This window comes from Taudactylus pleione, unplaced genomic scaffold, assembly GCF_031769625.1.
Source record: "Taudactylus pleione unplaced genomic scaffold, aTauple2 ptg000381l, whole genome shotgun sequence".
Taxonomy (NCBI): Eukaryota; Metazoa; Chordata; class Amphibia; order Anura; family Myobatrachidae; genus Taudactylus; species Taudactylus pleione.
The window spans coordinates 4,297,256-4,325,202 of record NW_028284782.1 but is presented as its reverse complement, the minus strand read 5'-3'; the positions used below and the strand labels follow the sequence as shown (position 1 = coordinate 4,325,202).

At 45.1% G+C, this 27,947-nt stretch overlaps 1 protein-coding gene across 3 annotated transcripts in view; it reads left to right on the top strand.

The window, feature by feature from the left end:
• LOC148507840 (protein kinase C delta type-like) overlaps positions 1-27,947 on the top strand; it is a 140,135-nt gene that overhangs the window by 49,802 nt on the left and 62,386 nt on the right. The window contains exon 1 of one of the 3 annotated variants that reach the window (XM_088445503.1): positions 3,346-3,383. The exons of the other annotated variants lie outside the window; for them this stretch is intronic. The gene's annotated coding sequence lies outside the window, so the exon portion shown is untranslated. Of the gene's footprint in view, positions 1-3,345; positions 3,384-27,947 lie in introns of those variants that run through there. 3 annotated transcript variants of the gene reach the window in all.

Below are 27,947 nucleotides of genomic sequence, written 5' to 3'. Positions count from 1 at the left end.
AATGTCAGTAACGACATTGAGCACAGCCTGCCGGGGACAACACTACACGATATCGCACAGGGAGCATATCGTGTAGTGTGTACCCACCATAAAAGTGATCAAAGATGACTTTTAGGAACTGAAGAACTTGATCTTAGATTGATCTTCACTCAATTTTTTTTTTTTTAAGAATCAAAACATTAAAATAAATAAAGAACTAACCAATCCTTCCGTCCTTTCCCTGTCTTCAGTCCATAAACATATTCCAACTCCGTCGGGCCTCTGACCTAGTTAAGAAAACATTCTAGGTTTTTAAACTTCCTAGGGGTCGTATAGTTTATTAAACTGCCATCCTGTCTATCACTGCAATGCCACTCTGTGCCATGTTGGTAGCTGAACTGCCACATGTTAGTGCTGCCCACTACTATCACTTATTTGGGGTAAATATGAGTAACCTCATATTTCGTCATGTACCAATTGGCGTAAGCAGAACCAAATTTGAGCATCATAGCGGTCCCAGCATTCTGCACATAGTAGGAGCTGCCATACTGAAAATGGTTGTTGACCAATACTGTAGAGATCAATTCACAAATATAGTCAATTGGTGGACCAACAAAGTCATATTGTAACAGAGTGTCTCTTACCACCTGTACACCCTCTTTGTGTGGTATTTCCTTGTAGAGCGAGGAGGCGTCCATAATAGCCAAGAGTACACCACATGGAAGTGATTTTATGTTCTTCAATTTCATTAAAAAATCTGGGGTATCTTTTATATAGCTCTTAGACTTGGTCACCAACGGCTGTAATAAGAAATACACATATTGGGACTTCCGGTGGGCGGACCAAACGACCTGGCCGCACTTTTAATGGGCTCCCAAGCCGGCTCCATATAGCCGAGACATAGCGCCGCCGGAGAGACTCACTGCCTCACCTAAAGCCACCCTGAGGTCTCTAGGATAACGCGGGTAAGAGCGGCGCATGCCCCGGCCCCCCGCACTGCCCCACAACACCGGAGTACAGCCGCATTGGAAAAGCGGCACTGCCCGCGGCCGCCATCTTGGATCGCGGCCGGGCATAATTTCTCCCCTCCCCACTTTCAGCAACAGCCACCGGAGCTATCATTAGACCCATAGGAACAAGCGGGACGCCTGGACACCGTTTCAGGGACGTCCCTCAGTTACAAGCTCCCCGCTGGCCACACATCACCCGCGGCCGCCATTTTTTGAGACCTGATTAAGCTGCTGCAGCAAGCGCTTACCTCCTTTCACAATCCTCTCTGTTTGCTGCTCACACCAGGGAGCAGGGTGGTGTTGCTGGGTCCTCATACTGTGATCTTGTCTTGTCTGGTCCAAAGATAGTGCTCACAAGCCATACTATAAGTTTTAATTTACAGACCCAGTGTCATATATATCCTGAACACCTGGGGCTCCCCCTAGTGGCTCCTGATTAAATCGCACATCACATCCCTATACCATGGAGAAGTTTGTGGCCAGACCACAGCGTGCACCTAAAGGTCAAACTACTAAAGGGAAAGACAAAAATGTAGCTCCATCATCATCTCCTGACTCTCCTACTTCACCTCCAGCTGACAATATTCTGGACGGAACCTCTAAATCGACTCAATTTAGTACCGCCTCAATAGCTAAAGCCCAAGAAATATCTGAGCTTCTTTCTCCCTTGCTTGACAAAAAACTGTCCGGCCTCAAAGAAGCTATAGAATCAGCAGTTTCGCAACTTAAGGAACATGGTCGACGCTTTACGGAAGCAGAACAACGTATCTCCAATGTTGAAGATGAGCTAACAGAGGCACAAAGCGTAATACGTACACAGGAATCAGCGATCTCTGCTATGCAGGAAAAATTGGAAGACTTAGAGAATAGGAATCGCCGCAACAATTTAAGGTTAATAGGCCTACCGGAATCTGTTAAGCAAAGAGATCTCATGGATTTCGTCTCTAAATGGTTACCCTCTGAGCTCAATTGCTCGGCTTCTTCCAATACCCTCATCATAGAACGAGTTCACCGCATAGGCCCTGACCGTGCTTCTGACCAGAGAAGACCTAGGCCTGTCATAATGAAAATGTTGAACTACCTAGACAAAACTCGCATACTGGACGCCTACCGCAAATCAGAAGGCCTCACCTATCAGGGACACAAATTGTTGTTGTTTCAGGACTTCTCGTATCAAGTAGCAATGAAAAGAAGGGAATACTCTACTATTTGTAAAGCATTATTTGATCTGGGACTGAGATTTGCATTAATGTACCCTGCGAAGCTGAAAGTCCTACATAACGGCAAACAACACTTTTTCGATTCTCCATCGTCTGCAAAGACTTTCCTGGACTCTCTAACTGACCAAATCACTCCTCAAAATGATATCGTGACTTAAGAAGATACATTTAATTGTACAAATCCATCTCCTATCGCAAACATGGAGAGTTTGTTATTGGAAATATATATCTTATGCTTGTTTTCAAGATTTCTGGTTATTTTAACAACTGCTAAACGTCAACGGCAGAATTGTCAAGATAATCTCTGGTTTGTTGTTTTCTCCCCTTCCTTTTACACATTTACCATTCCTCCTCTTTCATATCCCCTTTTTTATTTTCTTTTATTTCTTTTTTTCAATTATCGATACTTTTATACCTCACTGGGTTTAAATAGGCCCGTAGAGCCTTATTTTTTGGTTCTTAAAATTTTCAAAAATTGTAAGACTGCATTATGTTTGTTATATTCCATACATTATGGCAGGTCATGTTTTTGTTTTTGTGTTATGTGTATTTTTGTAATGGCACTTTCAAGGTTTTACTGCAGGCGCTCTCTGCATGCTGGGACTGAGAGCGTGATGGTCTCTTTACGATGGTTCATTTTTTTGATCTACAGAACAGGTATAGGATAACACAATGTCTCACTCTATTGCTGATCTCACTAAAACACAAAAAAACATAAGATTTTTAACTTGGAACGTAGAGGGTTTAAACACCCCGATTAAACGGCGTAAAATACTACAACAACTTAAAAAATGTAAACCTGACATAGCAGTGCTACAGGAGACCCATTGGAGACAGGGTGACCCTAATACTCTTAGAGACTCATGGATAAAAGATTATACAGCTGCATCTTTCACATCTAAAAAAAGAGGGGTGCTGGTGATTTTCCATAAATCTTTAAAATACACAGTTGTAGACTCGATCCTGGACACCGAGGGCAGATTTCTTTTTCTTAAACTGAATTTAGAAGGTGAATTAATCACGCTTGTCACTTTGTACGCTCCCACAGGTCACAACAATGCATTCTTCTCCGATCTCTACGCCCGACTCCAGAATTGGGCAGAAGGCGCCCTCGTCATAGGAGGAGACTTCAACACTACTCTTTCTCCTAGTCTGGACAGAACGGGAGCATCCGGTGAGTGGCGGGGCAGCACATCTCCAACGCTACAACTACTAATTGAATCCCTCGCCCTAGTAGACCCATGGAGACACCTCCACCCCTTAGCACGTGATTACACGTTTTACTCCCACCCCCATCACTCCTCAGCTAGATTGGACTTCTGGCTGGTCTCAAGCTCATTAATTAATAGGATTCAAACATCTCATATAGAAAACATAGTCATCTCCGATCATGCGCCTACATGGTTCACGTTACAACTATCTACCCCCAAAACATCTTCCTTCAATTGGAGATTCCCCTCATACTTATTCACTTCTCCAGACTTCAAAAAATACTTAGAACAACAATTTCTTAATTATAATAATGATAATGCTTCTCATATTGGCGACATATCATTGTTCTGGGCCGCATCTAAACCAGTAGTGAGAGGGCATATTATGGGATATGTTTCCCATAAACGCCGTAAACTTAACACACGTTTCACGGAATTGAGTAACGCCCTATCACAATCGTATGCCATTATGCTGCAAAATAACAACACAGAGACACGGCGGAATTATTTGAATAACAAAAATTTATATGACACATTGTGCACTGAAAGAGCCCAATATTATCTAGATTTCCAGAAACATCGCTATTTCCGTTGGGGAAATAAAGCGGGCAAACTGCTAGCTAATATAGTGAGAAGTCAGAAAACATCCTCTCCCATTCTTTCTCTTAAAGGTCCCCTAGGATCATTACATACCAACGAGGACATTGCGGCCTCTTTCTTACAATATTACACAGACTTATACTCCGCACAGGATGATAACCCTGTTCTGGGGATGAACTTTTTGAAAGAGGCTAATCTACCTTCCCTCTCTGAAGAGGCCCGCGACTCCCTAACAACTCCTGTTTCGGAGTTGGAGGTTGCTCTAACTATCAAGTCCCTGGCCAACGGAAAGACACCCGGCCCAGATGGCCTTAGTGCCGAGTACTACAAAATATTAAATCCACTTGTAACCCCTCATTTAGTTTCCTTATTTAATTCAATATTGAAGGGAACCTCAACACCACCAGACTTTAACCAGGCCCGAATTATCCTTCTCTTGAAACCTGAGAAAGACCCTACACTGACCCAATCATATAGGCCAATATCTCTGCTCAACCAGGATTTCAAAATCCTCACTGGTATTATCGCTCAACGTTTACAATTAGTATTGCCACATCTCATACACACCGCACAAACTGGGTTTATGAAAGGACGACACTCAGTGATCAACGTCCGACATTTGATTGCAGGATTAACTAAATCTCACCAAATGAGAAATAACCAAACGCTCCTTGTCAGCTGCGACGCTGACAAGGCCTTTGATAGGGTGTCGTGGAACCACCTACTGCGCATCTTCCAGCTACAAAATTTTGGTCCCGAATTTATTACATTATTCAAAACAATATACCACACCCCTATAGCATTCCTAACAGTTAACGGCCTGAATACTCCATCCCTTAGACTACATAGGGGAACCCGACAGGGTTGTCCCCTATCTCCTTTATTATTTAACCTGGCTATAGATCCTCTTATCCGCACCTTTTTGCTATGTCAACAATGGCAGGGAATAAATATCGGAAATAATACTTTGAAAGTCTCCGCGTATGCGGATGACTTATTACTGTATTTTGAGAACCCACATTCTGCCATACCTAAACTCCTTCATATCCTGAAAGACTTCCATATTATCTCTGGTTTTTTGATAAATTATAACAAAACAGAGGCCTTGGCCCTACACTCGGACGTCACAAAAAACTGGAAAAATTCTTTCCCATTTAAATGGGCCAAAACAACTCTAAAATACCTAGGCCTTAATATCCCGGCACATCCCTCCGCCCTATACTCAGTCAATTTCCCTGCTTTAATACAACGTACACTTTTAGATTTTAAAAAATGGAAACATCTCCCACTCTCATATCTCGGTAGATGTCAATTAATTAAAATGATATCTTTTCCTAGGATTTTATATCTTTTTCAGATGCTCCCCTTGCTTCCTTTAGAATCTGATTTAAAATTGATTAACAAAGCGATCAGCAAGTTCATTTGGGCGAACAAAAAACCCAGGATTTCATTATTCAAACTCAGACAACCACCTGCTTTAGGCGGAATTAATCTCCCTTGCTTAAAATCTTATGCTATTGCGTCAAATTACCGATACGCAATTGACTGGATTAGAGGAACAAATGGATTTGCTGACACGCTAATAGAGCAATCTTGAAATGCCATTAGCTAGTTTGCTACACACACGACCCTTGTCCTTTCCACCTCACGTAGCACAAAATCTACTACTACATACTACATGCTTGGCTTGGCGCCGAGCCAGAACTCAAATGAGAGTCCCTCCCAATGTCTCCTTGTTCCTTCCTATCGGCCATAACCCAGGGTTTGATGCTGGTTTTCTAACACAGACTTTCAAAACCTGGAACACACAGGGATTGCGTTACATATATCAATTATTGGATCTCTCCACAATGACTATTTACTCTCATAACCAAATACAGGAAAAATTTCCCTGTATCCAAATCCCTTTATTTATATATTTCCAAATACGTAGTTATGTCAATACTTTACTCCCTAAAATTCCCATTATACCTGGGAAAAATGGTTTGGATGATGTGCTGTCTCGCTGCCTCTCTATGTCATTTTCCACTTCTATGTTATACACCTATATACGCCGGGAAATAAATTTGGAAGTGGAGACGGTGGGATTTGCCAAGTGGCATTCCACATTCCCTAACATACCCCTATCCACCATTTTGAAATCTTTTGTTAGACTCAATAAGCAATTAATTTCGGCTTCATACGCGGAAATGCAGTATAAATTATTGCATCGTGCCTATTTCACCCCCAAATTAAGACTCATCACAGGTACTTCCACAGACTCAAATTGTTTTAAATGTGGTCAACCTGATGCGGATCTAATGCATTGTATGTGGCACTGTGCGGAGGTACAGAGGTTCTGGTCCTTGGTACACACCTATATTTCCACCAAGTTGGGAATTGCCTTTGAACTAACACCCGAGTGGGCTATGTGGGATATTGTACCATCATCTGGATCATCCTGTGCCCCTGGAGGTGCCCGTCTATTACTAGCAAAGATTGCAGCAGCTGCGAAAAAAACAATATTATCTCAATGGATATCCACTGACACTTTAACACTCAGTCTTTTACAACCTAGAATTACGCACCTATTTAATATGGATTGGTTAGAACTATCCCTTAATAAAGACAAGGAAGCAGAGAAGTTCTTTAATATTTGGCTCCCATATGTTCACACATTAACACCTCAGGTTAAAGACACGCTTCGAGCTGCAGTTCAACTTACAGCCTGGTATAATGAAGAAACCTTGTCTTCAGGTGAACCACCATTTTAATTCCTGTATTGTTACGTTCCTCATGGATACATTGTATTGCACATCACTGTTGTGGTCCTGTTGATGTCTTGTCATTTTCTGATCAATATGTTATATTGTTTTTTGCGGTTTTACAATAAAAATATGTTTTAAAAAAAAAAGAAATACACATATTGTGCTATGGGTTGCAGAACCGAATTTCTTGCAGACACTATCGGTCGCCAGACGGCTGTTCGAAAGACTTGTGAATCTTTGGGATGCTGTAGAAAATGGGGCACACTGGGTGCTCCACTGTCAATAACCTAGCCAAAGATTCACCAAGCCACATACGTGTTGTTCCCATAGCCAGTAGAGCATCAATTTTGCTTTTAATCTCTCATACATCGTGTTATAGTCCAATTTGGTATAAGTACAGTATCAGTGCAGCTTCATTGTTGCAAAATGTTAGCATTGTACTAAGTGTAATCTAAAACCACCACAGCCCCTCTTTTATCGGTAACCCTCATCACAATATTGTCATTTGTGCATAGGGATTTTAGTGCAAGGCATTGATGTGTATTCAAGTTATGATATACCCGAAGGTTATGTGTCAAAGTATTGTAATCCTGTTCAAATATTCTCAAAAATGTCTTGACACTTGGACTGGATGACTGTGGGTTGAAAGTGCTTGGATTTCTAAGATTCAAACCTAACTCTCTATTCTGGGAATCTGATTGCTCATGAAAAAATTATTTCAACCTTAACTTGCGACCCAATTTATAATGATCAATTTGGAACTCAAAATCATTCCTAGTAAATTGAGGAAATAATGTAATTCCGAGTGCCAACACTGAAGTCTCATATTCTGTGAGTGTGTAAGATGAAAGATTATACACATTATCAATCAATGCTTTTTTTCGGCCTCTTCTTGTAACCCCCCCCTCCGTGTGTGGAGCCTCTGTCTTTCCTGTTATCACCAGGGGGGGGGGGGGGGGGGGTGTCAATTGTGTTACACCTAAAAAAGGCTGTCCCTGGGATCCAGTTGGTGGCAATCTCTCATTAGTCTCAATATCAGAAGGCAACCAGACTACACTGTTGATTCCTCCTATTCTTCTTCTATTTAATTTAATAAGATGTCTTGGGAATTGGGACTTATCCCCTGTTAACCATCTGTAGACCGTATGATTTTTATAGTCTTCATGGACAATTTCTAACTTGTTTCTTTTAAACGCTATTAAGTCCTTTTTATAGTGGTCAACACATCCCAATTTCTCTAGCCATTTATCTTCTGTTAAAACATTTAACGAAGAAGAGTGCACGTCCTCTAGGTCGGCCCATGTTTTCTTTAATTCCACTCCCACTTCTTCTACTACCAGCAGAAGCAAATCCCAGGAGCATTTATTAAAAAAAAATAAAAAATACTGCACCATTTACTACAAAACTCAGGGTTGGTTGTGGGTACATTGTGAACACGAAAGCCACTTGGAATTTTCTTCTGCCGATAGTCAGACAAAAATTGTCCATGAAGGACTAGATCAACCTCTTTTTTTGCTTAAACGCAACAATTTGTGATACAGGTCTAACGTGCCCCATCCATCTGCGATGGATTGCCGCGATCCCGCTGTGCTGCAACCCTGCATCGCGGGATCCCAGAAATCCAACATGTTGGATTTTGCCGATTTGACGATAGCGATCAAAAAATGATCACGGTCGTCAAATTGGCGACATTTAACATGACAGATGTCTGCGATCCGACGACGGATCTCAGAACATCGATGGTGAGCGATCAGAAGTTTCAGATGGGCAATCAGAAATTTCCGATCACATCCCTGCATCACAACGATCCGTCGCAGATGTATGGCCTCCTTAATGCGGATTCAGAGGGGAGCTGTGCAAATTCCTCCTGCTCAAACAGTACTCTGCATCCTCATCAGTCAGGCTCACCTGTGCATTCTCAGCCTGATTTAACAAATTCTCATCTAGAAACCATGAGGCACCTTGTGACAGATATATATATAAGTATATATATATCATGTGCAATTCATGCTCTTAAAGTATTTACCATCATGCTTTCCTTTTTTGTTACACTCATTTTGTTGCTAAAATCATGCTGTCCTTAAAAATAGAACCCACAAGACAGGAAAATGGTAGTCATAAGATATTTATTTACTAAATACATGCTGTTTAATGTAGATATTTAAAACATGGTATTCATGAATAACCCCATATTTATCCATTTTTTCCTTATGGGTATACCCTTATATAGAGGCACATTAAAGCCCGAGTGGGTCTGTGTGCAGTGGACCCCCTCAACTTAGCAGCGGGCACCCCAGGGCCAGTGCAAGATATCCTGGCACCCTAGGCAGTACTTCAGCCTATGCCCACTCACCCCATTACACTTACTGACACTCAAAATACATGTGCTGTTAACATATATATATATATATATATATATATATATATATATATATATATATATATATATATATTAGGGATGTGCAGGCTCGGATAGGTTCGAGTTTGCACGTGGAGTTCGGATTTTTCCCTCCAAAAAAACGGAACTCAGAACGAGGCAAAACGTCATCTTACATGGACGAACATCATCATTCCTGGACTTTTGTCCAGGAATGATGATGTTCGTCCATGTAAGATGACGTTTTGCCTCGTTCTGAGTTCCGTTTTTTTGGAGGGAAAAATCCGAACTCCACGTGCAAACTCGAACCTATCCGAGCCTGCACATCCCTAATATATATATATATATATATACACACAATCACAATGTTTCTCCTATGTGAGGTATAGCAACCCCCAGGGAAAAAACAAAACACAGGAGGCACTCCCTTAGAAAATAGAAAAAATATATATATACTTATATCATATTGAAAAAACAGTACAGCAACATGTCAACGTTTCAAGGTCCGCAGAACTTTTCGTCAGGACTCTGCAACTGGTATGAGAACGGATCCGGTGAGATAACCCGTTCCACTCCGAAAGAATCTGCCCCTGCAGGGGCCTGGAATGGAACCGGGCAAACTCCACCATGTCGAATGCCGACACCATGGACCCCAGGACAAAGAAAATCCTTTGTTGACAAGAATCCAGAAGTGCTCCCAGATGGACCATCCGTTGTGATGGGATCAGAGATGACTTCTTCCAACTTATCAACCACCTGTTTGCTTGAAGACAAGCAATGGTCAGGTGGAGATGTCGAAGAAGCACCTCCGGGGAGCTTGCCAGCAGCAGAAGATTGTCCAGGTACGGCAGCAGCCGTATACCCTGACCCCAAAGGTGGGCAGCCATAACTGCCATCACCTTGGTGAACACCCTCGGAGCCGTGGAAAGGCCGAAAGGCAACGCCCGAAACTGGTAGTGGTGGTTCAGGATAGCAAACCTCAGATACCGCTGATGTGCCAGTGCTATGGGCACATGGAGATAGGCGTCCTGGATATCGAGGGAGACCATGTAATCCCCGGGTTCCATCACCAGAATGATGGAACGTAACGTTTCCATCCTGAACTTGGATACTCTGAGGTATGTGTTCAAAGACTTCAAATTCAGGATAGGGCGATGAGAACCATTGGGTTTCTGCACCAGAAACAGAGTAGAATAGTACCCCGTCCCGCGCTGAGACTGCGGAACGGGAACAATGACCCCTGCTTGTAGCAAGGATTCTATAGCTACCTGAATCTGGACAGCTTTGGTCTTGTCCAGAGAAAGACTTGTGCAGAAAAACAGGTGGGGCGGCCTGAACCGAAAAGACAGGGCGTACCCCTGAGAGACTACTTCTCGAACCCAGGCATCCGTGGTGGTATTGCGCCAACACCGGCCTTACCCTGAACCCGAAAGGACCGAAAAGCAGAGCTCCTCACTTTAGCCGGCGCAGAGGCCGAAGGGAGGAAAGCCGACTTGGACTTAGCCAAGGTATCAACTATTTTGTCCAAATCTGGACCAAATAGCAATTCTCCATTAAAAGGCAAGGCCTTTAGACCCTTTTTAGAGTCTGCATCAGCCCTCCAGGACCTCAGCCACAGGGACCGCCGAGCAGACACAGCAGCAGCCGAAACCCTAGAAGTTAGCAGGCTGGCATCCAAAGACGCTTCCCCAATATAGGAAGCCGCATCCCTCATCTGCCCCACTAACGCTCTCTGGATATCCGGAGCATCGTCAGTAAAGGTATCCTCCAAGGCATTGGCCCAGTTCTCAATGGCTTTAGCCACCCAGGAGATAGCCATGGACGGGCGAGCCACCGCCCCAGAAAGAGAGTAAATGGACTTTAAACAAGTATCCACCTTCCTGTCCGTGGGATCCTTTAAAGAGGAGATAGACGGCAATGGCAGCGTTGCGCTTTTGATCAAGCGGGTGACGTGGGAATCCACCGCCGGCGGAGTCTCCCATTTCCTGCAATTAGCTTCAGGAAAAGGATAATTTGACGCCAACCTCTTCTGAGGCAGGAACCTCTTATTGGGTAATTGCCAGGCCGCCGCCATATGATCCGTTAATTGATCAGACAGGGGAAACACATTCAAAGTTACCTTGGCTTTTTTAAAATTAGGGAACTTCGACCTAGGAGCCAGCGCATCATCCTCTATATGGAGGATAGCCTGCACCGCCCTAACTAATGCTGGAACATTAATGGAGGACTTAGCCTCCACCTCCTGCCCCATGGCATCAGAGTCAGAGTCCTCGTGGATCTCACCGTCATCTGAGGACACTTCCGAGTCCGACAACTGTGCAGCCAGTGAACTCACGACAGGACGCTTGGACACCCTCGGTGGCACATCACTTTGCAACATCGACTGAAACGCCGAGGATGAGGCCGCCAGACTCTGTACAGAGCTGGAGAGAACGTCCACCCAAGGTGGAGGAGCCATCTGAGGAAAACTCTGAAAAGGCACCACAGACTGCTGCGTCACATGAGGAGACTGGGCATACACAGGCAGTCCCGAATAAGGACCCACAGTCTGGGCCTCAGGGGGAGACTGCAATATTTGCGGAATACCCGGGGAACGGGGGATGGTTGGCTGGGGCAACGCCCTAGAAGGGACCGTTGATGGGACCGATAAACGGTCCGCAATGGACACCAGCACCTGTGAAAACATCGCCCAAGGAGGGTCCTGTGATACAGGGGGCTTAGAGGGGCCCGGAACCAGCTGGCACCGCCCGCACAGACCATCCTGAGATAAATCCTCCCCATCAATTCCAGCAGCACAGCGTGTGCAGGAAAACAACACAGGAGCCACGGAGTGCTCAGTCTCCTCATCAGATATGATACTGTAAATACACAAAAAATACGTATCACCAGAGGAATTACGGTGTGAACACCCGCGCACTCACCAGTATGCAACACAAACAGCCCAGATATGGCACTGTGTAGCACACAACAGTATGTGACTGACCCCACAAATACGTGATTTATATAAGTGAGGGTATCAGAAAAACGCCCTTCCCCCACACAGCTGCCGGGCCATAGGAGAAGGAAAGGGATAGGAATAAGCTGACAGTAAGTAGAAATAAGTCACAGACAGGCAGCACTAGCAATAGTCACATAGAATGCAGAAAAGTTATACTCGCTGCACCTTCCGCTACAATCAACCGCCCAGATTCAGTGTCTGTGTACACTGACCTTTAGCAGGGGAGAGGTACACTGGGGGACCGGTCCACTTGATACCACCTGGGAGTCTGCGATGCCTGCCAGTAAAGATGGCTGCCGGAGACCTCAGAGGAGGAGTGGCTGAGAGATAAGAGCAGCTCAGTGACGCGAGACTGCGTGTTGAAAGGCGCGCTGAGCTGAGGGGAGGAGCCGCTAGACAGGGAAGGCTGCCTCCCATGGCTAGCATTTAACCCCTGGGTTGCCGGTCCCACTTCCAGCCTATCACCCTGGTGGTCTAGCGGACACGCGGTGTATTCCTCTATAGAGGGGGAGCCCGCCGCCGCTGCTAGCGCCACTGGTCTGTCCCCAGAGCCGGAGGCTTCTGACTGCATTGAAAGTATCCGCGATCCGGCAGCAGTCACCGGGAGTCCCCAGAGCCCGGCTAGTACAGACTCTGGGGTCCCGCCGCGAGCCCCAGATCTGTACTGGCGTTGCGGCGCCAGCGGGCGGAAAGAGCGGCAGCGTGGACGTCCTAAAGGACAGTCTGATGCTGCTGCTCTGATAGTGTAAACAAAAGAAGAAAATTTTTTTAAATTTTCTCTTTAAAATAAAGCTTAGGGGCTGCTCCTGCAGCCCAACTGCGACAGGGTGACCCGACTCCGGCCGGGCACCAACTAAAACTGAGGTGCCTGTGGCTCAGGGGCGGGGTATAGAGGAGGACGGACCCAAGTGCATCCTGGCAGCAGTGAAAGCTTTAACTGCGTGGTGCCCGTGGATCCAGATCCAGCTATACCCCCAAGGTCAACCCTGTGGACCCCCTATGGACCCTGAAGTAGATATATATATATATATATAAATAAACTAGTACAAAAAACCGCACAACACCAAGTAATGTAAATATATCGGGTGCCAGGCCAATATAATCGATATATAGAACCGTCCACTTGCAGAGTGATCCACCAGGGGCTCAAACAGAGACGAGGCCAGCACTCACAGTCCTTTAAGATCACTAATAATTTGATCCAATTGTGTAGATCATAGTAGAACTGGTACAAATAATAAGGGCATCATCAGCATATCATACATATCTGGCATAAGCTGGGCTCCATCCCCCAGTGCCTAGTCCATTGTCCCTGATGATGCCCCTATTATTTGTACCAGTGCTACTATGATCTACACAATTGGATCAAATTATTGGTGATCTTAAAGGACTGTGAGTGCTGGCCTCGTCTCTGTTTGAGCCCCTGGTGGTGGATCACTCTGCAAGTGGACGGGTCTTTATACACATTATATATATATATATATATATATATATTTATATATATATACGCACACACACATATTAACAAGAAATTAATGTTGTGTCAGTACATTACAATTACTGATACACACACAACATACATTTATTTTAATATATATAATATTGTACTGAATGTCCACAGCAGCACCATTATTACACTTACTACTCATAGTGAAGACTCGTTCATTCCAATTTCCAGGCTCTCTGCCCGGGGAGCAACCAGGAGGAGCAAAGGGGAAGTATAGAGCAAAGGGGCGGGTGATTGCTTCATGATTGGCATGCCTTGCTTTCACAATCAACAAGTGAAAGCAAGACCTACGAGTGGCACGTCAGCCGCAGCGCTGACACAGGCATCCTGTGCCCAGCTCCGGTCATAGCAGACAGACACTGCAGGGAGTGAGGAGACACTGCCAGTGCACACTGTCTCAGTCACTGACAGAGAGGTGGCTGCGGCTGGCTACATCAGTGTCGCGGCCACTGCTCGGACTTCACACAAGCAGCCATGATCCATATAAGTACAAATACACAATGGCAATTATGGGCGGTGTGTGACACCCTCCAGTGGCCGGCACCCCTAGGCAGCTGCCTAAAGCTGCCTAATGGTGGCTCCAGCCCTCCCCCTAAACAGGAATTTTACCTCGCTACAGCAAGCGGATCCATCCTCCTCTTCGGGAAAATGGCACACACGTACTAGAGAGCAAAGGCTCCGATACTGTGCTAGAGTATTTACTGTCACTGCGTAGCGCTGTCTTCCCGAAGATGTCACTGGGAAGATGCAGTGTAGGAGGAGGGACCCGCTTGCCAGAACTTAGTTAAGTATACTTCGGGTGCAGAGTGTGCAGTGCCCCCCTGGATCCATGGGCCCGTTTGCACCGCACACCCTGCACCCATTATAAATACGCCTATGTCCCAGGTAACCCTATATCATATCTATCATCCACCGTGCAGTTAAAGCACTACAAGAATCTCCATAGCAAAAGATTGTTGATATCATACAGACATTCAAAAGTTCAGATGATGGTTTTAGAGACTGTATATGTCCACACACTTGTCTAATCAAGCCCAGCCTTCATGGAAATCCCTCTTTAATTAAACATCTTTCGTCTCACAATCAGTGACTTGGAGATAACAGTAATGCTTCCGGAGAGAGATCCTTACCATTTTATATTGTAATGGTGCATACACACGGTCAGATTTTCCTTCCGATTTGTACTAGAACGATTTTAAAAATCGTTCAATCTTTCATATCTGAAAGAAAATCTGACATGTGTCCCTGCAACGATGAACGATGCGCGTTCCTGTTTGACATCTGACAGCTGATGTGTTTGCAGTCAGATTTGGTTGATTTTCATTCATTTTAATACTGTAAAAAATCATTCGTAGTTCATGAAGTCGTTGGTAAAATCGTTCAAATAGTTCGTAGTTCATCGTTCGTAGTTCTTCATTCGTCTGACAGATCTGAACTTGTGCATGCACCATAAGGGGGATTAACCTTTACAAATATTAACCTTAATCTTAGTATACTCTACAGTTATCACCTAAGCATAATATATCAGTCTAATTACTTGGGTCAATGTATTTACCTCTAAATAATATGCATACATTGCAAATGTCATAAGCCCGCTGCCAAGGTGTAATCTTTGAGTCTGAACTGTCCAATGTTCCCCACATTCAATCTGTCTCAAAATCATGTTACATACATCTAAAAAACATCCAAAATTCTACCATAGCTTTCAAAAGACACTGCAAAAACTCTAATCCATGCACTCATTATTTCCCGCATTGACTATTGCAATAGTGTCCTTACTGGTCTTACCAAAAACAGATTCTTGCCGCTACAATACATTTTGAATACAGCTGCGAGGCTGATCTTCCTCGCCAAACGTTCATTGTTTGCTGCTCCGCTCTGTCAGTCCCTCCATTGGTTACCGGTTTTCTACCGTATTCAATATAAAATACTTTTACTTACACATAAAGCTATTAACCAAACCACACTAACATACATTTCTTCACCCATCTCAAAATATCTCCCAACCCGTCATCTCCGCTCTGCACAAGATCTGCTTCTCTCATCCACACGCATTACGTTCCCATGCACGGTTACAGGACTTTTTCGGGCTGCATCCACCCTGTAGAATGCCCCCCCACACACACAATAAGACTTTCCTCTAGTCTCCAAACATTCATGTATACCCGGAAAACTCACCTCTTCAGACAAGCTTATCAGATTCCAGAACTGCCCACATAACCTTCATAGCTTCCCTATCTAATTACATCCCTTCTTACAGTCCACACATAACCTCACATATTTCTTCACTCTCACATCCTCCTAACCCTAGGCCAGCATTCCTGTGTGACTGGAACATATGGCCTACAAGAACCTCTGCAATTTGGCTAGACCAATTTGCAATATGTACCACCTATCCTTGTGTATCAACAGCTATTTCCCTATAGATTGTAAGCTTGCGAGCAGGGCCCTCTTACCTTTGTGTCTGTTTGTCACTACCAAGTTTTGTTCTATTAATGTTGTTTCCAATTGTAAAGCGCAACGGAAAATGCTGCGCTATATAAGATACTGTTAATAAATAATAAAAATATATACTGTGTCCTTTTAAACAGAATGTGTACCAACAACAGCTATTGTACATGAAACATCTTCACTGCTATTGGCAAGAACACGGCAAGACATGGCACCTGGGGGGGAGATGCACTATGCCTTGGAGTAGTGGCGTCAAAAGGGGGTGCGGGCTGCACCCGGGTGTCACCCGCTGAGGGGTGACACCAAGGTGCAGACTCCCCCTCAGTGACAGGAGCTGGGTGCTGCACTGTAGTATTAAGTGCAGCACTCTGCTCCTGACACTGTGAGGGAGCCGTCACAGCACACAGGGCAGTCTGCACCTCCTGCACCCCCCCCCCCCCCGGGCCCTCCCAGTAAAAAGCACAGGGGTTGGGACTACTGGGTTCAGGCCTCTTCTCGTGTGGGTGCGCCCCCTGTCCGCGAGGCCACACCCCCTTTTCAGCGGCGCACGGCTACGCCACAAGCACAGCATCCCTCCCCGCACCAGGTGACACCGCGGGGAAGGATGCCACTGCCTTGGAAAGAGATAAAGTACCAATCAATCAGCTCCTAACTGTCAATTTACAGAATGTGTTTGAAAAAGGACAGTTAGGACCTGATTGGTTGGTACTTTATCATTTTCCACTTTATCACTCTCCAATTCTTAACGCATCTTTACCTTAGCAAGAAAAATTGTGAGTCCGCACAAGAGCAACTACAATCAGAAATAATCTAAACCAGGAGGTTCTCAATCTCGGTCCTCAGGAACCCACACAGTTCACGTTTTCCAGGTCACACAGCAGGTGCACAGGTGTATTCATTGCTCACTGACACATTTTAAAAGATCCACAGGTGAAGCTAATTATTTCACTTGCGATTCTGTGAGGATCCTGGAAAACATGCACTGTTTGGGGTCCTGAGGTCCGAGTTTGAGAACCTGTGATCTAAACTCAACCAACAAATAGACCAAATATATTAGGGTTTCCCAACCATGGGCCTCAAGGCACGCTAACAGTCCAGGTTTTAAGGATAGCCATACTTGAGCAGATGTGACTTAAATAGTACCTCAGTTATTTTGATTTAACTATCTGTGCTTAAGCATGGCTATCACTAACACCAGGACTGTTAGTGTGCCTTGAGGACCGAGGTTGGGAATCACTGAAATATACAGACGCATTAGCGTTACCTAGTTTTCATAATGTTGGTGGTGCACCAGAGTCAATAAGCAGTTACCAAAGTGTTCAAAGAAGAAAGAAAGAGAAGACTCTGGTGGTACACTCTTAAAGAAAAATAATAATATATAACAATATATCTTTATTTAATCTAGTTAAAATATCACGTGCTTTACACATCTAGGAAGGGTAAACACAAAATAACACAATACACAATCTAGCTACCACTAGATACATCACAGAAATCCATTCATAATTTCCAGAGTCTATTGAACATCTGGTGGAATATAGAATCATCTTTTGGTATATATCTATACCTTACAGAGCAAAATATTATTTATCTTATATAAGGTATCTAAGGACAAAATATACATATCTAGGAGTAGGGCCGACAATAGAACTCATGGGGCCCGGGACACACATTTTTTAGTGGCCCCCCATCCCAGGTTGCCTGACAGGTACAGGCTAGCTGCCTGAGAGTCTGCCTTACCGAAATGTAGTTTCTCTGGGGAACCTCTGAGCCACAGTGTCCCTCCATGCCCCACACTTACCTATTTCTATGTCTACCTGCCGCAGTATCTCTGCTTGGGTGTCTTCTCTTTGGGTCAGCTCCACTCCTCAGCTCCTCATGTGCTGGATCCTCTCTTTCCTCTCGGTGCTGGCTCCACTCCGCTGGCTACTTGATTCTCGACATACTTAACCTAAGCAGCATGGGGACTGGTATTGGCTCCTTTGCATAAGCATATTATATATATATATATTTTACACATAAGCTCCCCAACCCAGACTGTGCTTCCATTTACCAATGTAACACTATACTCTCTCATAGCCCATCCCTCAATGTGCTCCCCTATCTCCATCCCACACTGTGCTCTCCTATCCCCCACTGTGCTCTCCCATTCCCCGCCCCACATTGTGCTCTCCTATCCCCCACTGTGCTCTCCCATTCCCCACCCCACACTGTGCTCTCCTATCCCCCCCACTGTGCTCTCCCATTCCCCACCCCACACTGTGCTCTCCTATCCCCCCCACTGTGCTCTCCCATTCCCCACCCCCCACTGTGCTCTCCCATTCCCCGCCCCACACTATGCTCTCCTATCCCACTGTGCTCTCCTATCCCCCCACTGTGCTCTCCCATTCCCACCCCACACTGTGCTCTTCCATCCCCTACTGTACTTTCCCATTCCCCGCCCCAGACTGTGCTCTCCTATCCCCCACTGTGCTCTCCAATTTCCCACCCCACACTGTGCTCTCCTATTCCCCAACCCCACACTGTGCTCTCCCCATCATCAGTTACTGTCAAACGTCATTCCGTGCCATCTACGTGGACATAGAGGGGGAATATAGACCTTGCTCGCCACAGTGCCCTAAGCGCGGGGAGCGAAGTGAGCCCGTGAGGGGACAAGTTTCATTTTTTGGTGGACTGTATGGGCAGGGAAACGCACTACCGCCCTCACATCACTTCCAGGTACAAATACTGAAAGGGATCTATACCTTTCCCTCTCCCATTCCCCATCTCACATTGTGCGCTCCCATTCCCCACTGTTCGCTCCCATTCCCCACTGTGCTATCCCATCCCCCTCTCACACTGTGCTCTCCCATCCCCCACTGTGCTATCCCATCCCCCTCTCACACTGTGCTCTCCCATCCCCCACTGTGCTATCCCATCCCCCTCTCACACTGTGCTCTCCCATCCCCCACTGTGCTATCCCATCCTCAATCCTACACTGTGCTCTCCCAACCCCCACAGAGCTATCACATCCCCCATCCTACATTGTGCTCTCCCATCCCCCACTGTGCTATCCCATCCTCAATCCTACACTGTGCTCTCCCAACCCCCACATAGCTATCACATCCCCCATCCTACACTGTGCTCTCCCATTCCCCACTGTGCTATCCCAACCCCCATCCTACACGGTGCTCTCCTATAACCCACTGTGCTATCCCATCCCGCCTCTCACACTGTGCTCTCCCATCCCCCCTCTCACACTGTGCTCTCCGATCCTCCACTATGCTTCCCAACCCTATCCCATGTTTTGTGTTCCCCCCCCTCTCCCCAGGCTGCTGGAGCTTCCTGTCTATCTCCTGCTGAGTCCAGACTGCTGCTGCTGGGCGGGAGTGGAGACAGTGGAGAGGCAGAGCACTGGGGTGGGGGTGGGGCTGCCTAATGACTGCTTCTATCTCTCAGCCAGTTATCTGAGGAGACAACATCAGACTCCTCAGATCGCTGGTAGATAGAAGCAGTCATTAGGCAGCAGCCCCGCCCCCACCACATTGCTGAGCTTCTCCAGTCCAAGCCCCAGCGTGGCCAGCAGTGAGTGACTCAGACCGGGCCAGTCCTGCTGCAAATGTGTATGTAGCGTGCCGGCAGCAGGTAATTAGGAAGATGGCACCCTGCCCCTGCCCCCCCCCCCCCCGCCTGGCCCTGCTCAGTGCTCACCACTGGATTTGCTGCTGCATTGATCAGCATTAGCCCGTACATGCCTGCACCCTGCTGATCACTGCAGCAGCACAGGCAGCGGTACACTCCAGAGCCCACTAGGACCTCGGGGCCTGGTACACTAGTACCCCTGGACCCCCCTGTCACTGGGCCTGTCTAGGAGTATTATGGCCCATATGGGTTTAGGCAAAAATATTTTTTAGGACATCTATCAAGAAAATAATCCTCTAATAGAGATGATATCAATAATCAATGGAGTTTGTTTTTGGAGTTTCTTCTGCAATATGGAGCAGGTCTGTGCACGAACCGCTCCATAGGAGTTGTACATGAGAACTCAATATATACTAAATGATTATTCTATATTCTATCCAGATGTTCAATAGACTCTGGAAATTTTGAAAGGATTTCTGTGATGTACATAGTTTTAACTAAATTGTGTATTGTGTTATTTTGTGTTTACCCTGTCCTAGATGTGCAAAGCACACAATATTTTAACTAGATTAAATAAAGAAATGTTGTTTATATTATTATTTTTCTTTAAGAGTGCACCACCAGAGTCTTCTCTTTCTTTCTTCTTTGAACACTTTCGCATCTCTACCTTAGGCAGATACCTAGGGTGCTGTTGATACCACCTACCATAAGAATGAAGGATGTCTCTGAAAGAGACAAGGATGACCATCGGTGGATGAAACCATCAATGGTTTCCCTTTGAATGGTTTTATACCATCGATGATAACAACAGATTGCACCATCGATGGTCATACACCGATGGTCATCCCAAGCTGTCACTGCGCAGCCAGCCTGACTCCCATTCTGCCCTGCTGCCTCCTCCCCTTTCTTCCCTCCCAATCAGGCATAAAATAGCTTCACCTCCCAGATAAGATGAAGAGCTGACCTGTACTGGGAGCTGCAAGATGAAAGTAACTTTTCTAGGTGGCAGTGTCCTGTTCATGGGGTCATCTACAGCCAGGGGCTCAGATATGGGGCTGCCCTGACACAGATTCAGTGCATTTCCCGGCATGAGCATCCCATGTTCCTCCTATTCATCTGCTCCTCCCCATGTAGCTACAGTTAGTGCTGCTCCTGGACATCATCTTCCAGAGGTGAGCAGGCTGGGGGTCTACATGAGTGGGGGTGTCCTGTATAACTAAGAGTCTACATGTGTCCCAGCATACCTTCATACCTCCCAACATTAAAAGAGCCTAAAAGGGGGTGTGGGCCTAGCACAGAGGGACGGGGCTTAGTGCAGGTGGGCGGGGCCTCACCGCCCACCTCCATTTCGTCACTCTGAGGATATGCCCGCACTCCCAGCTGCCCCCAGAGACTCTGCCTGCACAGTATAGATGCCATCTACTCAACTGTTGCTTGGTTATGCAGAACAGCTGCGTGTGCTCTCCCCAACTCCCCCCCCACACTGCAGGACACTGCAGCCCGGAGGTGGGATGGTGGGACAGGCCAGAAACATGAGACTGTCCAGACCAAAGCGGGACAGTTGGGAGCTATGTACCTTGTCAGCTGTAGTTGCTGGGACTTGTAGTGTCACTGCAGCAGTACTCAAATTTGTTTCTTTTTAATCAGTAATCAATTCTTTTATGACTAGAATTACTTCTCAATAACCCTTCTTACGGTATATACCTTCTGCCTGCCCACTTTGTGTAATTGTCATAGTATCCCTATTATGAATGCTTAACCACTTGTCTGGCATGGTCGCATTGTTTGCGCCCACACCAGGCTGTCTGTTATCTGATCTGGTCACAAAAGATACGACCAGTCAGATACACAGTGTGGGCGGCTGAAGGAAGAGAATCTTCCCACAGCTGCTGCTCTTAGAGGGACCTTCTGTTCCCTCTGCTTTCCTGCACCCTCCCCCAGTGTCTGCTGTGCTGCAGATCACTGCTGATTGGTCAGCACAGCAGGACCCCTGTGGATGCAGAGATTAGCAGCCGCAGGGAAAAGTAAATTAACCCCCACTCAGCCCTCTAGAGTGTACCTGGTGGCTGCAGCAACTGGGAAAAGAAAAGTCGCAATGGTCGCGATGTTCCCGATCGTGGTGGTCCGATGTCATGAAATTTTTTTTTTTTAACAAATATTACATATTTTTATTTTTTTAAATGAAATTGTTTTGGATAAGTTAAAATACATGTCACTAAACCCTAAATTTCTTAGTGGTTTTTAGAACATAAAATTTGTGGTTATTATGATTCATTTTTAGTAATCTTTAGTGCCACGTTTTTTTATCTTTTTGTCTTAGTATTTTGTATAGGGATTTGTCATTTTGTATGTTTATTTGTCATATCATTAATCGATAATGTAATACCAATTGTATTTCCACATACTGGTCCTGATGTTTACTTAGTTGACCAATTTTTTGCAACTGTGTAAGCGCAAAAATTTCTGAAATCCACGGCGCATGCATATATATACTTACGCCCATAATATATGGTGGTAGTGTTCAATCTGAAGATGGCGAATGGTCCCACAGTCAAGCTCTGAAAATATTATATTTTCGGAGCTTGATGAATTCTGTCCCCATACTAGTGTATGGGGACAGCGGGCCATTCTGCAAAAGGAAGGTAACTAGGAGATACCTGTGATATCTCCTGCTTTACCTTCTTGATGAATGGCCCCGATAACTTAATTTTTACAATTGCAGGTGAATATGTTAATTTTCACCTGGTTTTGTGAAAACTAAGTGATGATGAATAGATCCCTTATTATCAATCTGATCCCTACTTATATGTGCCCAGGTATTATTCCAGGCACATTGCTCACTCTAAACAAGGACATTTTACTTCCAAAAGGCGATGACCAAACAGTACTCACTAGTGCTGATTGTAGGAGTTGAATAAATGTGAAAGATGACAATATGCGTACTGTCTCATCATCCTCCATATCCAAGATCAGCCGTGTGCAATGACTAGTAGTAAGGGAATCAGTATTTAATGCTGGCGGCTGAATAGCCACCGGATGAAATACCGACAGCGAATGCCTGATGGACCTAATTCCCGACTGGGGCTGGTAAGTATCTTAACCTTCCCCTCTCCCCCACTTAACCCTAAACCTCCCTTAGTGGGGATGTAGAAATTAGACTATTCATCAAATTCCGAAAATTATATATTTTCATAATTTGATGGTGTTGCTATACGACACTCTCAGATGGCGTATAGCAGGTTATACTTGCTTTCAGCGTGAGCAGGTCCTCCTCAGCTCCCTCCGTCACTCCCTGGTCCCTCCTCCGGCTCCTGCTATGACGCAGACTGTGTTCTCCCGGCAGAACACAGTAAAGTTGTTTTTTTTTTAATTCATCTCCTCTTCAGCAGGAGGTTGTGGTCCGCAGCTGCAGTCTGTAATAGTCGGCCAGGTAGGTGGGGGAGGGCAGCAGGGGCGGAGGTTGGGGGGGACACAGAATTACAGCAGCTGTAGTCAGCGCATGCGCCGCTTTTGTGAACGTAATGGCACACGCGCAGCTCTGATTCCATCTGCGGTAAGGTAGGAACAGACAGGGAAAAGTCATCGCACAAATGACAGCTTTTCGGAATAGATACTTATGGAGAGGAGGAATGATGAATTCCTCCGGTAATTAGGTAGAACTCCATTGAATAGGCCCCTGAGTGAGAGGCGAAACTTCCATGACTGAGGGCCTTTTACAGATTTAGGGGGGAATTCAATTAGCCACGATAATGCGCTAACTTTTCGCACACTACATTTTCGCACCCTTCACATGCGAATTGCACTTATCGCATTTTGCGCAGTTGAATTCCAAAAGTGCAAAGCGTCATTCTGCCTCTACCCACCAAAAAAGGCAAAGTGATATAGGATAACAACATAGGAGTGTATTAGTGGTCCTAATAAAAGTATTTGGGGTTCTTAAATTGTGTCAAACGGCTGCATTATACATATTTCACAAACATTCAAATAATGATAGAAAGCTAGTGGGTTTTTTTGCAAAATAAATGTTCTTTTTAAGGTGCAGGTGCATAAAAATGCCTGTAAGTATATATCTGTGTCATTTAAAGACACTTTAACTAAAAAACAATCAAAATACGTCTCTAACACCCATCTGCAATCTTAAAAACACCTGTCCGATTCATACAGCACCCCCATATACCTGTCCGATTCATACAGCATTCCCATATACCTGTCCCATTCATACAGCACCCCCATATACCTGTCCTATTCATACAGCACCCCCATATACATGTCCCATTCATACAGCACCCCCATACACCTGTCCCATTCATACATCACCCCCATATACCTGTCCCATTCATACATCACCCCATATACCTGTCCCATTCATACAGCACCCCCATATACCTGTCCGATTCATAAAGCATCCCCATATACCTGTCCCATTCATACAGCACCCCCATATACCTGTCCTATTCATACAGCACCCCCATATACCTGTCCTATTCATACAGCACCCCCATATACCTGTCCGATTCATACAGCACCCCCATATATCTGTCCCATTCATACAGCACCCCCATACACCTGTCCTATTCATACAGCACCCCCATATACATGTCCCATTCATACATCACCCCCATATACCTGTCCCATTCATACAGCACCCCCATATACCTGTCCTATTCATACATCACCCCCATATACCTGTCCTATTCATACAGCACCCCCATATACCTGTCCTATTCATACATCACCCCCATACACCTGTCCTATTCATACAGCACCCCCATACATCTGTCCCATTCATACATCACCCCCATATACCTGTCCCATTCATACAGCATCCCCATATACCTGTCCTATTCATACATCACCCCCATATACCTGTCCTATTCATACAGCACCCCCATATACCTGTCCTATTCATACAGCACCCCCATACATCTGTCCCATTCATACATCACCCCCATATACCTGTCCCATTCATACATCACCCCCATATACCTGTCCCATTCATACATCACCCCCATATACCTGTCCTATTCATACAGCACCCCCATATACCTGTCCTATTCATACATCACCCCCATATACCTGTCCTATTCATACATCACCCCCATATACCTGTCCTATTCATACAGCACCCCCATATACATGTCCTATTTATACAGCACCCCCATATACATGTCCTATTCATACATCACCCCCATATACCTGTCATATTCATACATCCCCCCATATATCTGTCCCATTCATACATCACCCCAATATACCTGTCCTATTCATACAGCACCCACATATACCTGTCCTATTCATACAGCACCCCCATATACCTGTCCTATTCATACAGCACCCCCATATACCTGTCCTATTCATACAGCACCCCCATGTACCTCTCCTATTCATACAGCACCCCATACACCTGTCCTATTCATACAGCACCCCCATATACCTGTCCTATTCATACAGCACCCCCATACACCTGTCCTATTCATACAGCACCCCCATATACCTGTCCTATTCATACAGCACCCCCATATACCTGTCCTATTCATACAGCACCCCCATGTACCTCTCCTATTCATACAGCACCCCCATATACCTGTCCATCAATTAACCCATCTTCCTGCACATTGCACTTTCCACACCAAAAATTATATGTCATTATTGGCCAAATGAAGCTAATTAAAAACGTATTTTTGTCTAATTAGTCATTAAGGGGTGTGTCCTAGTGGTCCCCATAATTTTAGCTAAAAATAGGGGTTTAGCACAACTTTTACTACTCAGGAGGTGGTGAAACACTTTTTGCTGCAAATGATATGGAGAATTCACACCTGTAATAAGTCATGGCTAATAGGATTGCGCGATAAGTACGAATTTGCATTGAATTCCTCCCTAAGCTATAATAATTTCCTACTGTGCTTACCTGATATTTAGGGGCATATTTATAATGGGTGCAGGGTGTGCAGTGCGCACGGGCCTCTGGGTCCAGAGGGGCCTACACCGCACACCCTGACCCTATATTATACTTACCACTCCGGAGTCCCACATCGGCGCCGGTGTCAGTGCTGCAAAAACCGCATGGAAATTGGTCAATGTGGCTATTATCCCGGCGTTTTGAGCATGTGCAATATGAAAAACACCGGGATAATGGCTGCCGCGCCATTTTCCTGGTGACCGGCGCATTCGCTGTAGACTCTGGGTAGAGACTAGTGCCCAGAGTCTATCGCTACAACGCTGCGCTCAGTGCGCTGCCATCCGCCGGAGAGAGAGGAGGGGGCCCCAGATGGGGACTGCACATGAGCCCCTCCTCTCTTGAAACGCTCCTGCTGCTATATAACATTATTTCTACTGACACCTGGTTGTTTATTCTTCCAAAAACTAGTTGCTATTGTTATAAATAAAAACAAACAAACATATTTTCATATGTTCTTAATATAGATACATTTTAATCTGAAAAGTCTACATTGATATAATGACTTTCATACCATTAATTAGCAAACCCCCAAGTTATCCAGTGGTCATTTCACCAATGGCTCCCAGTGGATGTTACATGCACATAGACACATCCAGCATACACAATATACAGCACAGTGATATGGGCAGGTAACTGCCACATGTTGTTTTTGAGGCATGCGGCTGCCGCCAGGACAGCTGAGCTGTTTACTTTAAAACCACTGGTGGAACAGTGACAGTTGGACGTCAGCTGTGGATGCAGAGATGGAGAAGGCTGCCATGAAGAGAAGGATGGTTTCCAACTCATCTGATGAGGATGATGTGAAGGGGTCCATCATGAGGAGGAATAAGAAGAGATGGAGAAAGTTATCTAGCTCAGAGGAGGAGAGGAGTGGGGCTCGAGATGCGTTGAAGAGGAGGATGGTTTCCAACTCCTCTGATGAGGAAGATGTGAAGGGATCCATCATGAGGAGGAATAAGAAGAGATGGAGAAAGTTACCATCTAGCTCGGACGAGAAGAGTGAGAGCGGAGCTGAGAGGAAGATGAGCGACATACATGACGCAGATGCAGAGAGAAGAAGTAAGGGAAGCTCACACATACAAACTATTTTCATATAAACACTGTGAATGACTTTTGGTCGCTGTACCACATTAGAGAAGTGCTGAGGCCTCTATCTCATCTATTAATATTTAAAAATACATTTATTAGAATTTATTTGTAATATGCTAAATTACCTGCATCAAAATCTAAATTACTGTTATTTGTCTTGCTGGTCATTCCGAAAATGCTTATAAATCCCAATATTTAATGATTCTGAGTTGGGAGTAAAGCAAAACAAAAAAAGCAAGTATCTTTGTATCTGGAACAAACCATGTTGCAATGCAAGGAGTGCAAATACATTAGTATATTTGTATGCATGCAGGGTAAATACTGGCTTGTATTGCATGTAGCCCACAAATACTGGACAGCTTTATATTTACACTGCAATTTAGATTTGAGTGTGTACACGCCCATACACATGCACATTTAAATCTATGCCCAACATGCAGTGCAGCATGGTTTTACCAAGGTGCACAGTTACTTGCTTTGCTCCAAACTCAGGATCAGCTCCTGTATCTTCTCCACAAATATCGCTAATATGTAATGCAATGACTGTGCTATCTGTCTGTGCCATGGAGCTGCTCTTTTGAATAGGGATGGCCATAAACCATCGATGGACTACTGGTGGCCAATGTTTTGTTTTTTTTTAAATTTACAGAACGGAGCTCAGCCTAGTTCCCCGGTGGCCGCTAAGCGCCGCCCCCATTTTTGATTGGCCCATGGCTCAGCATCTCCCAGCAGCGATGGCCATCAAAGGGGTGCAAACCATCAATGGTTCACTAAAGATGGTTTGTGTGTCATCGATGGTAACTACTGATGGGCCCTACTTCTGAAATATAAATGAGCCCCAAAGCAGTTAGTAAGATCTACTTGTTGATAAAAACACACTGATACTTTTCAGAAAATGCATGTAGCCATAGGTATCATTGTGTCTTATAACCAATGCAGGGAAATTACACTAATGATACTATTTGATGTATAAATTTCATATATGTAGTATATATATATATATATATATATACATACAATCCGGCACTCGTAAGATCCGCAGATAAATACACTGGGTGCCCGCCACAGTAAGGTCCTCATTCAGAGTCGGTCGCACGGAGCGATTGGACGTAGCGAGCGATGTTTTTTGCAACTGCGCATGCGTGTACCTGGCAGTGCGCGTGCGCAAGCCTGTCTTC